Source organism: Talpa occidentalis, unplaced genomic scaffold (assembly GCF_014898055.3).
Source record: "Talpa occidentalis isolate TD23 unplaced genomic scaffold, MPIMG_talOcc4v2.1 talOcc4.2, whole genome shotgun sequence".
Lineage (NCBI taxonomy): Eukaryota > Metazoa > Chordata > Mammalia > Eulipotyphla > Talpidae > Talpa > Talpa occidentalis.
In genome coordinates, this window is record NW_023602073.1 from 99,095,390 (window position 1) to 99,113,518 (window position 18,129).

General features: G+C 34.2%; 1 long non-coding RNA gene across 1 annotated transcript in view; it reads right to left on the bottom strand.

Moving 5' to 3' along the window:
* Window positions 1-4,664: 4,664 nt before the first annotated feature.
* Window positions 4,665-18,129, bottom strand: part of LOC129146491 (uncharacterized) — a 473,759-nt gene continuing 460,294 nt past the window's right edge. Inside the window, exon 4 of the long non-coding RNA XR_008553288.1 lies at window positions 4,665-4,958. This is a non-coding gene — a long non-coding RNA (uncharacterized LOC129146491). The remainder of the gene's footprint in view (window positions 4,959-18,129) is intronic.

Here is an 18,129-nt window from a genome sequence, read left to right on the forward strand (position 1 = left end):
CAAGGGTTATGAAACATTTTAGAAAAGTCCTTTAGGGTAATGATTTATGAAACAATTGTTGAAGTCAATGACTATGAATAGTGCATTCTGAAAGTTTTAGTATAAAAGTTCTAATAGAGCGTATCCTTTGTCTACCTTAGGGGAGAAAATCATAAATTTATTTTGATAATGCCTGTGTCAGTCAGTATGATTTCATTTTTTCAACGTAAAAGACTAAGTATTAATAAAAGTGAAAATCTGTGACTAATAGAGTTAAACACAAAAGGTACTAGTTAATGTCACCCCTATATTTTTATCTTGAAAATAAACTGGACTTAGTTTTTACCCTACATGGGAGGAATTGGGGAAAACATTATTATCCAAATAACCAACTCATTTGTCTTTCCAGAAACCACAAGATTTAAGAGTAAAAATAAGGGAAAACAGAGAAAGAACAGTAGGGTATTTAAGACTCTCTAAGAGGAAAAGAAAGTGAATAAATAATGCATTTTATCGGATAAAACTGTGTTGTCTTATATGCAAGAAGCCATTCATGCCCCTTTCAGTTGGGCATATTCCTTCAGTGGCTTCTGGAGTATCTGTCATGGTTTTATCTTGGTTCATTCACTGAAGCCCATCTCTTCTTTGTGTGCTTCAGTCAACATTTATAAACTGATGTCTGGGATCTGCTAGCAAGCTTCTTCTGACCAACTCTTATCTGAACATATAGAATAAAGTTTGGTAAATAGTGCAAGATTCAGGAGGGAAGCCATGTATCACAGCTAAAATCATGATTTCCATGCCTTGAACTATTGCTATATGTTTTCTTTCATTCTTGGACCTAGTTCAAATGGTTAATGAGACCCAAACTATTTGAAATGCTTGTCTCTAAATTCTAAGTGAGATACAGCCACATTTAGAGAAGAGCTATTAAAATGATGAAATCACTATATTGTGTCCAAGGATAAAAGACTTTGTAAATATTTAGTTTCTCATTGTCACAAACCACTTAAATGAATGAATATAGTCTATTCATTGGTTTTTGGTACTAATAGCCTCCAGGAAATGTCAAATTCACATGTTATCCCAGGACATAAAATTTAGCTTTTAAATTTTTAATTTAACTAAAAGATGTGTAAAAGCACACAGCCATCCAGCTTTTTATTGGCTCTACATCTATGTAGGATTATATGCAAACAATAGTTGAGCCAGCATTGGCAGTCACATAGCTCACTAGCTTGAATGTAATTAATTGCATTTTTTAAAGATAGAGACAAAAGAAGTAGATAATTTGGAGAAGCACTATTTTCAGCAATAATCTTATATATGAGGTAAGGCTCAAAGTTGCCAAAATGGAATCTGGAAATAGAGATCCATCAACCTTATGTCTAAAGTAAATCATAATTGTTCTGAAAATGATTAACGCTGGATGACAGCCAATGTACCTTTGATAAAATGTACTTAGTCTGACTCTACAATTCAGTAGACAGGAAATGGCTCACCTTTTGGTAATGAATTAATTCTTTCATACAGAGCTATAGCAATTCCAAAATTTAAGCCACAAAAATGTCTAGGATGCCAGGAAATTAAAGAGAGTTTCTAGGGGTAGTTGAGAGTGGCTCCTTTTCTACCACTGTCTCACATTCCTTATAGTCTTTTCTTATATGCAGATTTTGGTGGACAAAACACCCATTGCTCAAGGACCTTTTTAAAAATTCTCTCTGCTGATTCAATTGAATCAAAGTAAACATCAGTGAACAAAGATATGACAGTACTCCTTGGTAACCTTTTTTAGCTTGAAAAAGTTAAAATATTTCAAGATTTGGCAACAAAGTGATACATGATTCTCATAATTTATCAAATGTAATCATTAAAGTTGTAATGTAATTCTGAGATTTCCTGTTGGTGGTATCAAAAACAACTAAAACAAACCTACAAAACTGGGTCTCTGTCACAATATGGTGTACTTAAATGGTATTTTTAGACATGCATCTCCACATTCCACGTCACATTCCCCTAATATGCAATGTTGCCAAGTCCAGACTCTTCCTTCCCAAGGGCATAACTTAAATCCATCTAGAAAATGATTTGATCTGCAGAATGCAGATCATTTTAAACTGGAAAGAAGAATAAAGTCTTGGAGACAGCACAGAATGTGGTTATAGTAGTCCAAGTTAAAAATGACCAGTGCATCAACAAGGGATTTGGCTGCTAGACTAGTGTGGTTATTAATGGACAAATGCTCTTTCCTCAACCCAGGAACTGCTTCTACTACTTGCGGTTATGGGAATAGGAAATGGAAGGAGACAACATTTTACTGGCAGACACATTACTGACCCTGCAGAGGCAGCAAGAATAATGAGCAGAGAAGACTTTAGAGAGTTGTGCCAAACAGAGTAATTGCTGCAGGAAGTGCAGGGTTCCTGGGATATGATGGTGACTGGGTTGGATCACCCTATATAAGAGTAGGATGGATCAACAATATAGTTGGTGAATCAAATCATCCTATAATGTTGAAATCACCAAGTAAGAAGCAAGGCATCTTGATTCCTGTCCATTTGTGAGTCATGGGTATTCCAGGGAGCCAACCATTCACTTCACTTATGACTTACGGATATTCACTTGCTATCCATACATCTGAGAGTGTCCTGAGTTCAGATATACATTGTGTAATTTGAATACATCTTAATTTTTTGCTTCAATTTATATTACTATCAAAATAATATAGAATGAAGATTTTCTACTAATATAATTCTCTAAGATTATTCTTAAAATGAGCAAAAAATGGTAAAGATATTTTTTACATTACAGATTTTAGCAATACTTTTGGTTAGAAAGATACAAATATTAAAGGTAAGTGTTTAGATATTTTACTTACTTAACACTCAAAATTATTTACTTATAACAATTAAATCTTTATGAAAATCATATTTGGAACTAGAGTCAACATAATCTAATACATAAAACATATGAAGGTGCATTAAATAATGCAAAGACATAAACAAATAAAATTAAATGAGCAAGCAAATCACATTTCCAGGCTAAATAATATGACCCCACCCCTTAGGAGTGGATATCTTATTAAGTATTTTTCCTCCTCTCTTACTTTGACTTAGGGAGTCCAGAGATTAGCCTACTTTTGGAACAAATACACAATTATGGTAGTCAGGCAGGAGCATAATGCAGTACTCACCTCTGCTACTTAGAACTTGAATGGCAAATGGAATATTTCTAAAGCAAGATTACTTTTTTTTAAAGATTATTTTTTATACAAGAACTGGGGTACAGGTCAGAGGCGTGGGACGGTGAGAAAATTCACTAGAAAGAGCGGGGAGCAGAACAGGAAGACGGACTGAAGACACTGCTGAGGGGAGCAGTGGGCGGGGTAGGCGAGGTCTGCCACGTCATGTAGGTATCTCCCTGGATGGCTAGGCATTGAACACATGCATCAGAGGCTGCAGACAGCTTCACAACACAGTGCTCTACCTGCTGCGCCAACAGGTAGGCCCTAAAGCAAGATGACTTCTGCAGTACTATAAATTAAAGTTCATCCATTAACCTTGTATTCTTCCACTTGTGATGGATTATTGAATTTTAGAGAGGGAATTTACCTAGGCTTTTTGGGCCTCAAAATTTTTTTTTTACATGAAACTGCCCCTGGAATAATTTATAACATTATTAGCAGACACTTGGGCAGTTTCTTCATAATCATGTTAGAAAATCTTGCTTTGTAGTAAGACAAAATAAGATGACCCTCTAAGGAACTATGGGGAAAAGAAAACAGGTAATCCAACACGGAAGGAGGGAAGTAAAACGGTCTCCCTCAAAATGGGCTTTTCCCAGATCATTGCCTTTTCTGCAATTTGCCCTACTCTACAAAGGGTCCAGCTCTGACAGCTCTTCCTGATGATATTATTGGCAGTTAGTTGAGTATCTGCACAGAGAATGCCACAGTCATGGCAGGATTTTTTTCTGTATTGAAAAAGCAGAAACCAACATCTTGGCACTCTATCAGAAAAGATGTGAATTCCTAACTAAAGTGGAATGCACAATCAGAAGAGTTTTTGGAACTTTTCCCTCTGCCATGAAATCTGGTGAATGGTTTGAGTTTTCCCAAAATTACTTGAAATTTAGCTGCTAGGGGCTGTGCTGACTATTCCAATTTTCCTTTCAATTTTGTGTTTTGTTGGATGCTTCCCTCAAGTCTTCCGGTGTAGTTCAGTCATTAGTCAGAGCTGGAAGGTTTATTATTTATTTTGACAGCCACCAGCCTATTTTGTCAAACAGTATACATTACTGCTCCATTTGACAGGTGTTACTCTTACAATCCTTCAGTTTCTGTTTTCCTTTTTGAGTGAGGCTTCTATATCTGCTGTCTTGTTTACCTTCCCAAAGGAAGCACAGTATGTTTTCTGGCTGATAAAAGCTTTGTTTTGTTGCTACTTTTCAGTGACAGATTAAGCAGCCATTGGTCAAAAACTTTTCTCTTGACTTAATCTAAAACTTGTTGAAGTGCTTATTAAACTGTGATCCCAGGGAAGATAAAATAGAAGACTAATAGAAAGAAGAATAAAAGGACAGTGGTTATAATGAATACAGAAACAAGAAAGTACTGCCATTTTACCTCCAATATTCATAGTTCAAGATTAGGTCAAAATGAAATAAAAATCTAAATAGGATTTGGTGAAAAGAATAAACTGCATAAACATTTATTATACTCTCACAGAAGACATGTGCTATGATGACACAGAAAAGAATACCGACCCAGGTTATAGAAGTCAGGTAGTGCTTTTTTGGAGAATATGACATCTAAGTGTTATTGTAAAGGTAAATGGTAATAGAGGAAAAATAATTGTAGTGGGCAGGGCCTTCCAAATGGATGCCATGATAGGAAAGATGATGACTCTCCTTATTCAAGTTCCTGGTAACTTTATATCCAAATTTTGTTTTTTATTTCTTGATAGAATGTTTCTTTTAACCTATAAGGAAGAAAGAGAAAATACTTTTAAATAATTTGTTAGTCTCCTGTTTCCTTATCAGTATTGTGCAGCATACCACCCTAATACTTAGTGAATAGAAAGCAGTGAGTCTATCACTCATGAATCTGTGGTTCAGATTTGAGCTTGACTCATCAGAATTGATTCATGTCTGCTCTGTACTGTAGTTGGGCTCCCTCCCTCCATGGTATTTGGGCTGGAAAATCCCAGATGGCTTCATTCATGTTTTGGGGCCTTAGTGTAGGGCTGCTAACTGGGGCCCCACACTCCACTGAACTTCTTGTTCAAGCTGGACAACCCCAAATTCTTTACCAGGAGCCTTAGTAAAGCAGAAGAATGAACACACCTTATACAGCTTAACCCATGAATTACTAACAGTAACACTTCCACCATATTCTACTGGTCAAGTCAATACCAAAATCAACCCAGATTAATGGGGAGAAGAAATAGATTCTAAGTTTTAAATGTGAAGAATCATATGCACATCCAGGCACAGGAGGAATTATTACAGCTCCTTTGCCAACTATTCCTCACACAATCTAGAATTAGAATGTCTTGATGGCGTCATTCAATTGTGTGAAACCAAGAATATAGTTACTCAGTATTTTTTTCATTATGCTTACACTGAAACACTACTGAGTATTTCTCCAATCCTGATTTCTTTTTCTTTACACCAGATTCTTTTATCTCTATTTGCTTATTGGAATTTCTTCTTCTATGTCCTAGCATCACTTCAGAAACATATATCATAAAAAACTCATCTCTCCTCCAATGCCATTTTTTTCTCATTCCAGTTTATAAATGCAATCATCTCAGACTATTATTATTATTACCAAGAATTTAAAATATAGATATATCTATCTCTCTTACTTTTGCAAACATATGAAACCAGAACTACATCTGAAAACTGCTGTATATTATACTGGCAGTGTGAAATTGAGGAAATCACTTAACCTTTCTGATCCTATGTATTCATCATTTAAAGTTGATAAGCTGCCTTCATCTCAGAGTCACTGTGGAGATTAGCTTTGGAAAAAAAAACTCATAGAGGCCTAAACATGTTAACCACTCACTAAATGCAAATTTCCAACTTTACATGACTTTCTGTAGCACTCATATGTACCTAGTTTACTGATAACATTTTATGTATATGTTCTGTCTCCACAATTAGAGAGTAAACTCCAAGAAGGCTATGACCCCCCAAAATCTTTAGCATAAAAATAGTAGCATTCAGATTTGTGATATAATAAAGTTTGTTGATTGACTTACATTAATAGAAATTAAGAACTTTAAACTCCATTTTGGGGAGGGGTAAATGTAAACTCATAAGCTTTATGGAAACCAAGACAATGTTTTTGTATTCTATGATATTGTGTTCTTTCTAAAGCAAACTATTTATTAAAGAGTAAAATAGGGGGAGATAAAAGGGAACTACTGATTTTGGCAGCTAAAGGAAGGTTTTCAAAGTCTAATGCCAGATGTTGGGCCAATTTTGAAAGCATCTTCCTTTTGGTTTTACATTAAGATCTTTACATCTTTGAAAAAAAGTATCAACTAATATTGTAGCAATTACATTTTTAGGCAAAAATATTTTAGAGACCAAGTGCTTTTTTCTCCTCTATGAAATAAGATCGTTTCAATTACTAGTAGCAATAATTAATCACTAACTGATTCATCAACTAGCAGCTGGGATTGGAGATCTGACTTCCCTTCTTTATTCCTATTTTATATTTCACTGTGCTCAGCAAAGGTTGAGTAATAGGAGATTCATACCCTTTCCCTACTCTCAGTAACTTTTTCTAATACCAGCAAAGAAGAAAATTTTGAATATTTTTTTCAATTACATTTTCGCCAACACATTTTTGTAGGGAACTTTAGAAGTAAAAGTGTTGTTCCATTTGCTGTAAAAATAAAGCATTTTAGAAAGATGTTTCTTTAAAGTTTGAACAACCATTCTTTGCTTATTTTTTTTTTAATTTTTAATTTTTTCAGTGTTTATCAGTCTACCTGACTTGCCAACCCAAAGGTAATCATCAACTTGATGAAAATTTTAGACACTAGAATTTATAGTCATTAGTGCTATCTAGACCTATTCCTTGATGCAAAATGTTGTGGCAGCTTAGGAACCCTTGGGGGAGCACTGCAAATGCATATTGGAGTCACTTCTCTATGAAAGTACTTTGGACTTAGTTCATGTGTGTCAGGGTAGAGAAAAGAAGGTGCTCACCATGTTCAAAACAACATACCAAATGTCTTCAGTTTGCAGAATAAATTCGTTAATGGGACTATAGAAACAACATCTGGATTCAGTTGGTAATAATTCATTGTAAGCCTCCCTATGCCATTATTATTTTCAATTTTATTATTGTGTTATTAATGCAACCCTTACTACCATTGTTCTATTTATTCCTTAATCAGGGCTATAATTTCAATTTGTCTACCTTTGTTGGACTACCCTGCAGGAGGCAGGTGCCAAAGAGGAGTAATCATTACATGTCCCACCAACAATTTCCGTATGCACCAGTTCCCAATGGGTTTTATATGGATTCACAGTACACGTAAGCAAGGTTTTTATCACTATACATTTGGTAGTGGAAACCAAAGAGATCCAGTCACAAGATGATATTTGTTTATCTTCCCCAGTGTGTATCCAGTCCAAATCTCATTACCTGAATCTTAGTACCCTTGTACCTACAGAACCAGGGGAGATGGCGACTTGGGCACCTTTCCAAGACAATGAAATAAATTTGAATTTCTTCCACCAAATTCTCCAGTATACTTGGGTGAGTACATATGGTCTTTGGTCTCCTTGGGGTGAGGTATACTTAAAACTGATCCAAATTCTTCTCTCTCCTTAAAAGGCTGAGGTCAGGGTAGTGAAAAGGGAAGATCAGCGGACAAGGCACATACCTGCCATTTTGAGCAATGGTAGCTGCACGCAGCTCAACAAAATGAACCATTAATATTTTCATTTCACCCCAAGTACTATATGAGCAGCAAAATCATTCTTACTACTATCATCTATTTTAAGTCTAGAGACTCCTTGACTCAACTGTTAAAATCATTGCTTTCTGGTTGGGGTAGTGGGATTTATTTTCTTTGACTGATTTTGATTTGACATAGACAGTGTTGATTTTTTCTTTTAAAAGGAGTGTATCCTTAAATTAATATAGTGCATTTGCAGTACTGTGATCCAAATAACATCTCGAATTCCTGACCAATTTTAGCATATGTCTCTGGGGACTTTTCCCAAAGAGGCGTGACTTACTAAACAAATTTATCTATATTTCTTTGTAGGTCTTTATCTAGATTAGTGGATGACTTTTGTCAGCATTGTGAAGCTAATCTGTGGCAGTCGGAGCCCAAATACTTTTCAATACTTCACCTGTGGTTTCACAAAATAATTTATCATTCTTAGGGAAATCTCCTGGAAAGGGCAATGCTCCCTTGCAATAACCAGAACCCATTGCAAGAAAACCTAAGAACATTTATTATGATCTCTGAAATGATCTAGGGTTGGCATGCTAGACTGCAGAAGGGACTAAGTCATAGGACAACCCACCCATTGCCATTTTCTCTTAATAGGCATTATAGGTTGGCATTCTTTCATCTCCCAAATTCAATAGGTAAATTTAAAATGGCTTATCTAATTTTTGCCCACACTAGTCATGGATTTTACTTTATTATGACTTAGCACATCTCTTTTGAAAGAAATGTGGTGAAACACTCTATCCCCAACCTCCAAAAAAGTGTTAGTACCAATCATGACAGAGCAGCAGACCTGAGGATGAATACCAGACGAGAACATTCAGTTTCCCCTCTAACAAGAAAATTAGCAACACTAAGGGCATAATTCAGGCAGTTACTTTGTTCCTACCTCCTAGTGGTTGGTTTGATATAATAGCCTCCATTTTTCTTACTTAACAGGTAATAAAGTAGAGCACACTTTAGTACCCAGTTGAACATACATGAACTTCCTTCTGTTCACATGACACTTTAAACTTTCCTAAATCATACTCTTGCAGAAAACCATCTCAGGAAAATGGGAGAGTTTGAGATATTCCCTGACTAGCAAGTTATTATCCCGCTCTTTGATGGCTGCTCAGAGAAGAGAAGATAGAGGTATGACAGATAGATGATAGATAGAGAGATAGATAGATAGATAGATAGATAGCCCCCTTGAATAAGAAACACAGACTATTGTACACAGTGATCAGAAATAGCCAGCGTATCAGTTTTTACACTGGTTCCCAGAACTCCAATCCTGATCAGTCAGTTCAAAGAGGTTCAGGTGATATCTTCATATACAATAAGTTACAATATGAGAGAGATACTGAGAGAAACCAAGTCCTTTATAATAGAGAGAAAAAAATGCCTAATTTTTACTCGAAAGGACATGTTTTACTTTAGTGGATAATGACAATACCATTAATAACAGCAAAAGTGAACCCAAAACCAACAAAACCCCATCCTTCGTGCCAGAAAGAGAAACTGTATCTCCTGAGTTCACTTTCCATACTAAGATTCTTGGTAAAATAGTCCAGAATAAAGGTCTGTGCCTTGCTCAAAGAAGAACAATGTGAGAAACACACAGGGAATTGTTTCCCAAGAACTAACCTGTAGAAATGTATTAAAGTTCATGTTCTGTGTCTGCCTTTGTCCCTGACTCTATTTCTGTTTATTTTACACACACACACACACACACACACACACACACACACACACACACAGTGCAAATTTTGAAGATTTTTGAGGTTTTTTACAGGCTTAAACCAATTCCCAGAAATATCAGGATGTTCATTTGATGAGGATTTCATAATTTCTTTACTATTTGTCATAATAAAAAAAACCTCTCCTACTTGTATAGTAACTATTAATGGGAATAGAATAAACTTTAACCTTATTAAAAAATACATAAGAAGAATGGTTCCAGAGAATAACTGGGATACTAGTATGTGGCAATAGTAAACATCACAAAATTAAGAGTATTATCTATAACTGCACATATATCAAGCTGAGGAAACAGCCTGAATGAGAAAGCTTGGTAAATATTTGCAAAAAAGGAAACAAATTTATAAATGAAAAGCAGTTAAACTTATAAATGAAAAGAAACCCAGTCAGTTAAGGTGATGGAGGAGGAGTGAGGGTAAAGCAGTCCCGCTTCACTGAGCAAGATAATAGTCTGCTCAGAGTATTCTGGACCCTGGAATTTTAGAACCAAAGATTTAAGGTGGCTATAAAAGAATGAATTGTAGTAGTTGACATAGGAAGGATGAATAAGGATATCAATTGAAGCCTACTCAATGTAAGAAAAATCTGGCAATGTTTCAGAGATGATGATAGTCAAAACTATATATAGAAGAAGAAAAAAAAAAACCCTTCTCAGAATTTTTCAGTACAGGGGCCATTTAACTCATGTGAAAGTGAAGGTCTCTGGGACAGCGAGCTATTTTACAGGATATAAAGATCTTCTCTAGTGGGAGGTAACAGATATAGCCTTCCCAGCTCCTGTTTGAAGATATATGCAGCAAAGGTTTAGGAAATGCCTATTATTATATTATTTTTATTGTACCATAAATATTCATAGCATCATACCACAGAGGAAAATTGTGCCAAAGGAGAGATAGAATTCCAGCACCAATGAACTTGTGGAACAATGCAATATGCTGAAGGAACCAAAGGCAAAATGTAATATACTGACTTTTAATTTTTATTTTAGACTGATACTCATGGCTATCTAAAGCCTCATTAGTAGAGAGTAAAATAAATTGCATCAGTACAGGAGGGAAGCACACTACAAATTCCCAACTCAGGATTTGACAGACATTATTGTATAAGTATGATAAAAATGTAACTATTACTAATTATACATATACTTTGCAGTCAGTTTTTGTTTTCCCTTAAAAAATGTTACAAGTGATATACAAGAGACATTGGATGAGGCCAGTTTAATGAATCTTTGAAGACTAAATAACTTTGTGTGGTCAAGAGTCTCACAGGAGTTGTATATGTAGGATAGGAGCTTCCTTTCTGATATTTCCATCTGGGTTTGTCTTGAAACTGAGAATTAAAATGGGCAGCTGTACTGTAAGTTAATACACTAAGACCTAGTATTCCTAAAAAAACAGTTTACATCTCAGGCATAAACTCATGATGAGATACATTTCATTTGGGCTAAACAAATCACTTGCTTCAATCACCTCAAATCATGATACTTATACAATCTTGCAACAAGATCTAAACTGTATCTGGATCACAGAACCTAAACTTACCTGGAAGGGTAAGCCCATGAAAACATAGTTGTGTCTATTACCATGTATCCAACAAAACATATCTTTTGTTTTGAATTGCAACTTTGGAATCTAGTTCTGTCACAAGCTTTGTGTACATAGGAGCTTATGGTGGAATTAACTCTGAATTCAAGGACTATGTGTCCAGTTGAATTTATTTGCAACACCTCTATGGAAACCATTGAATGAAGTTGCTGTGTAAGCTAATACTTCCTATTTTTCATGTATCAGGTATGAGGTAAATATTTGTATGCTAAATCATATTTAATTCCCTCTACAATCTCTTGAGGAAGGTGTAATTATCTATTATCCCTATTACACATGAGAAAATGCAGGTTTAGAAGATTATGCAACTTTCCTGAATTCATATCCCTGTTAAGTTATCTGAACATAGGTCAAGTTCCCTATGACCTTGGAGTCTAAATTCTTCATCAAAATCTATGCATGACCTGGCCTCCCCTGGTGGCACAGCAGTTGAGCACTGGGTTGCGAGGCTGCCCACAGCTTTTGCAGCACCAGTTCGATCCCCGGCCACGGGCGAGGGTCCCACACAAAAAAATAAATAAATAAATCTATGCATGACCTTGAAAAGTAATCAAAACACAATCTAGGATTCTGGAAAGAACTATATCTAAAATTGATTTGAGAAAGAAATATGAGACATGCAATTCAGCTAACTCAATTTGTTAGAACATATTAATAAAAAAGGTTTTCTTTTATACTCTCCCACATTTGGAAAGTGATCTTTATCTAAAATCCTGAGTCACAGAGTGCAAATAAAAACCTGGGAAACTGCCTTGCAAATACAAGCTGCTGCTTTCATGTGGGACCTCGCATCATAGTGGGTGGTTCAGCATGAAACATCACCTTTTTCAAAATCTCACACATAGTCTATTATTATAATCCCAATGGTAAATTCAATATCTCAACTTTAGAGCTGAGTATCTCAACAATAGTTTGTTATTTTAAAAAATAATTTTAAAAGTTAAAGAAATACCTAAAAAAGTTTCAGACTTAAATATAGAGTCCATGTTTAGGCATGCCATTGAGTATAGAACACTCATATTTAGAATTCAATATATATTGATCAGAAACTTTCTTAATATTGCAAAATAATTTACTAAATAAAATGCTTTAAAAATCTATATAGTAAAAATGATTCAAAGCTGAATAATTACATTATTTAATTGGACTTAAGTATCTCAATATCTTGTAAAAAGAATATGGATTTTGATTAAAATTTGATGAAACTGATCACTACTTCATATGAATATGACTAATGTTAAAGTATTCAAAATATAACTACAATAATTTGTTACTAAATACAGGTAAAAAATATAAATTGTGACATCAAAAACTTAAAATGTGTGTATGTGTGGAGCCTAAAGTGTATAGCTTTATTAAGCATTTGAATTTATTTCATTTTAAATAGACTCATAAATAAAAGATATTTTATATAAGCCTCATGGTAATCAAAAAGCAAAATCTGAGACATGTCTACAGAATATCATCAAATCACAAAGAAAAAGAGGAAAAAAAGGAATTACAAAACATCCTGAAAACAATTAACAAAATAGCACTAGTAAATCCATACTTAGCAATAATTACTATAAATGTGCATGGACTAAATTCTCCAATCAAAAGACAAAACATGGCTGAATGGATTTAAAAAAGAGAGACCCAACTACATGCTTCTTATAAGAAACTCATTTCATCTTTATGACACACTTACACTGAAGGGGTGGAAAAAGATATTTAATGTAAATGGAAACCATAAAAGGTTATTATTAGGTTATTATTATAGGTTATTATTATATATTATATAGACAAAATAGATGTTATGGTGAAGACTTCAACAAGATAAACAGTCATTATATAATGATTAAAAAAAAGCTCAACCCAAGAAAAGTATATAACATTTGTAAATATTTAGGTACTCAACATATGAGCACCTAAATATTTAAAGCAAATGTTAACAGACCTAAGGAAAAAAGACAAAAATATAGTAAGAGTGATACCCCATTTTTAACAGTGGTTATATCACGTTGACAGCAAATCAGAGAGGAAGAGCAGTATAGACCAGATTGACCTACATAGATATATACAGAACCTTCCACATAACAGGAACAGAATATACTTTCTTCTCAAGCAAATAGGAAACATTCTCCAGGATAGACCATATGTTAGAATGCAAAACAAGACTAAAATTTAAGAAGGTTGAAGTTACAGGAAGCATTTCTTTCTTAACTGCAATGTTTTTTTCTGTCCGGTTTATTTCACTGGATGCCCTAGAATCTCTACACGATTTCTGTTCATATTGTCTGTACAACTATTCTGTACATTTGTCACAAATGGCCAATTTTCTTTCTTTCCGATGGGTGAATAATATTCCACTGTACGTATGTGCCTTATCTTTATCCCTTTATGGGCACATTATTTACATATCTTAGCTATTGTGAATAATGCAACAATAAACACTGAGTGCAGACATCCCTTTGAAAGGCTGTTTTCATTTGCTTTGAATATACAACCAAAAGTGGAATTGCTGGAAAATATAGTAGATTTATTTTCAATTAATTGAGGAGTCTCCATTCTGTTTTCTGCAGTGACTGAATAAATTTATATCCCAAAGACAGTGCCCAAGTGTTGCCTTTTTGCTACATCTTCACCAACATTTGTTATTTCTTGTCTTTTTGATGATAGTCATTTCAACAAGTATAAGGTAATAATAGCTCAATCTTGTTTTGGTTTGCATTTCCATTATGATGAGTGATTAGCTCCTTTCCCCGGTATTTGTTACCCATTTGTATATCTTCTTTGGAAAAAAAAGTTTATTTAGTTACTGTGCCCATTTTTTTTGGTTGTTCTTTGTTTTTTGGGCTTTTTTTTTTTGGCTATACATTTATATGAGTTTTTCATGTATTTTGAATATATGATAATAAAGGAGAAAATCTAGAGTATAAGTAAATAAAGCCAACATAGAAGCAAACACAGCATGTGTGATGAGTTTTTAGATATAACACCAAAGGCGTGATTCATCAATAATTGATAAGCTGTACTCATTAAAATTAAAACTTTATGCTCTGCAAAAGACAACATCAAGAGAATGAGAAAATGATACACAGACTGGGAGAAAATATTTGCAAAAATCTCATATGATAAAAGACTATTATCCAAAATATACAAAGAACTAAAAAGAATCAACAATAAGAAAACAAAAAATCAGATTAAAAAATGAGCCAAAGACCTTAGCAGAATGTTCACCAAGAAAGATACACATATGGTACATAAACATATAAAAAGATGCTTCACATTATATGTCAAGGAAGTGCAAATTAAAGCAACAAGGAGATAACACCACATACTTATTGGAATGACCAAATGCAAAATTGTAAATACCATATTTGTTTATTCATTTTTCTTTTTAATTATGTTGACTTTCATCGAGGTAACTTTGCTGATGCCAAAATCTTTTTGATTACTTTAGCTTTATAGTAAGTCTTAAAGTGATATCAAACTGTTTTTTTATTTTAAAGATTCATTTTTTATTTATTTATGTATACAAGAACTGTGGTGTAGGCCAGAGGTGCATCAGAGTGGGAGCAGAACAGGCAGATCTACTAAAATACACTGCTGAGGGGAGCAGAGGATGAGACAGGAGAGGTCTGCTGGACCATGTGGGTTAGCTCTCCAGCCAGGGATTGAACTGGGTGGCTGGCTATCACTTGATAGCACTGAGACTTAACCCCTGCGCCACCAGAGAGGCCTGATACCAAACTGTTTTTGATTACTTTAGCTTCACAGTAAGTCTTAAAGTGAGGTAATATTAATCCTCTGACTTTGATCTTGTTTTATTGCCTATTCTGAGTCTTGTGTCTGCATATAAGTGTCAGAAGTAATTGTCAACATCCAAAAATACAACCCTCAGAAATTTTGATCAGGATTGCATTACATGTATAGATCATGTTGGGAAGAATTGATATCTTCAAAATATTAATATTCCTGTCCGTGAACATGGAATGACTATTTTTTCAGTACTTTGATTTCTTTCATCAGGGGATTACAGTTCTAGTTATATAGACCTTGTACATATTTTGTAAGATTTATTACTAATATTTCATTTGCTAATGCAAATAGTGCTAATGCAAATATTGCTAATGCAAAGTGTTGTGCTTTTAAATTTAAAATTTGAATTTTAAATTTCACTTCTTTCTTGTTGATATGTAGGTTAACTACTAGCCTTTTTGTATAAATCATATATTCTGCACCTTGTTATAGTTGTGTAGTAGTTCCCAGGTTTATTTTGTGTGTGTGTGTGCATTCACTTGGATTTTCTACATAGACAACCATGTTATCTGTGAAAAAAGGATAGTTGTATGTCTTTATTCTGAATCTATACACCATTTCTTTTCTTTTCTTCTCACTACATTAACTTGAGATTCCAGCGCAACATTGAAAAGGATTGGTGGTTAGGGGGAGACATCCTTGACTCACAATGTTGTAAATCAATGTTACCCTGGTCTTAGTGGGAAAGCTTTGATATTTGCAGGCTTTTTGTACGGATTTCTCATGAAGTTCAGGAAACTGCCTTCTATTCCTAGTTTACTGAGTTTTTTAAAATCATGTATGAATGTTGGATTTTGCCAGCTTCCTTTTCTGCATCTATTGATAGTGATTTTTCTTTATTAGCTTATTGATGTGATGAATTACATTAATTGATTTTTAATATTTAACCAGTCTTACATATCTGGGATAAACTTCACTTGGTTGTGGTATTCACCTTTTAATCATTATATAAAATTTTTGTCAGTCATTTTTAGAGATATATTTAAAACTCAAGTTATTCTAAAAAAATAAAATCTATATTAGGCTTAGTTAGATATCCAGTATACACTTTCTAATCGTTATCAACTTCTATTTGTGGATTTTTTTCTTTTAGAATTTATGCATCAATTTTCAGGAGAGATTTAGGTCAGAGCTTTTTCTTCATTTAATTTCCTTCCTTCCTTTTTTTCTTCATTTAATTTTTTTTTTCTGAAACAAAAGGTACTTTTTTTTTTTAAAGATTTTATTTATTTATACAAGCACTGGGTACAGTCAGAAGCACGGGAGGGTGAGAGAATTCACCAGAGCCAGAGCGGGGAGCAGAACAGACAGACAGAAATACACTGCTGAGGGGAGCAGCGGCGGCAGGAGAGGTCTGCGCACCATGTGGGACCCACACCCGGCAGCCAGGTATCGAACTGGCGCTTCAGAGGCTGCGACTGCAGGCAGCTTCGCAGCCCAGAGCGCAACCGCTGCACCACCAGGGAGGCCCTTCTTAATGATTTTAAAGAGTGCACTTATTATGAGAAAAATTTGCATATATGCATCAATCTACTTTGTACTTTCTATTCTGTTTTATTGAACTGTTTATTTTTTTGTGTACACTATGATAATGTGTGGGTTTACCTTTATTATTTTTTTAGTTTCTTTCCTTTTTTTAATCGTGCTTACATTGATATACAATACTGTATTATGATGAAGAGTTATAGGCTCACATCTCTTGAGATGTGTGTTACCGTACCTTACACACCACCAAGGTACCTATAATTCTCCAACATAGTCCATTGGGGTCCTCCCAAACTTTGCTCTTCACCCGGCCCCTAACCCTTTAGTAGCCTCGATTCTACAATTATATGTCTAGAAGTAGGGTATGTTTTTATTTGGTTTTGTTTTGTTTCTCTGTTTTTCATATGTAAGTGAAAGGTTCCAATATTTGTCTTTCTTCTTCAGCTTGTACAGTATGATTCGACATTTTCCAAATCACTAACTCTCAATATTATGTCAGTACATATGATTAGGAAGTATTTGTAGCTGTAAGGGAGTACTGAGGGATGTCACAATGACTGAGAATGTGCCTCTTGAATTTACTAAATGAAGGTTATTCAGATGTCAACATTTTCCAATAAATGGAAATGTCCCCCACACCAAATAATTATCTAAACCAAAATGTCAACAATATCTTTGTTTTAGAAACCATGTTCAATGAAAAACTAAAACAAAACAAAACAAAATACAAACACCAATACAAACAAATGAAAGGCAGTTTTAAGTCAGTTAGTTGGTGAAGTACATTAATCATAACAGATTTGATTTGGAATACTTTGAAGTCTTTAACTGATTTGGAGAATTAGCAATTAAGGAGAAGTAATATTGTAACTGATAACCTGGGCAAAATTAGTCTTCATACATTTGGTTTTCAGAAGTTTTGTTTTTTCCTCCACATGGGATTTATCCCTCCTTGTCACACTAGTCCACTGGAATCTTAACACATCTTGTTACTACTGTGAATAGAATTTGTCTTTTGTTTCATATTGTATTTTCTATTACCTATTTCTATTATGTTTTTTATAATAGCTATAGCTTATATCTCTCAATAGGAAATTCACCAATATTTCCCTGTTGATATGCTTAATCACTTTTAAGAAACATGTCATTTGGCCTAATTTCAAGTATTCTAGTATGTCTTGTATGCATTACTTTGTATAATTACATTAACTTGGGACACAAGCAGTAGTATAGTGGCATCTTGTTTCTTATTTTAATAGACATTCCACTGATACTTTATCAAGTATAATGTTGTCTTTATCCTATTATGCTAACCAAACATTCCTTCTATTTCCAATATAGCATGTTAATAACTACTTACATATATTGAAAAGACTTCAACTTGAAGACAAGTATATCATCTCAGAGAAAAACACTGATTCAATTTGTATGACTTAATTGTTGGCAAAAGATGAAAAATAGAAGAATTCTCATTGAACACATTGTTTCTACTGCAATTTTAAAATTAAACGCATTAACAATTGCCAGATTGT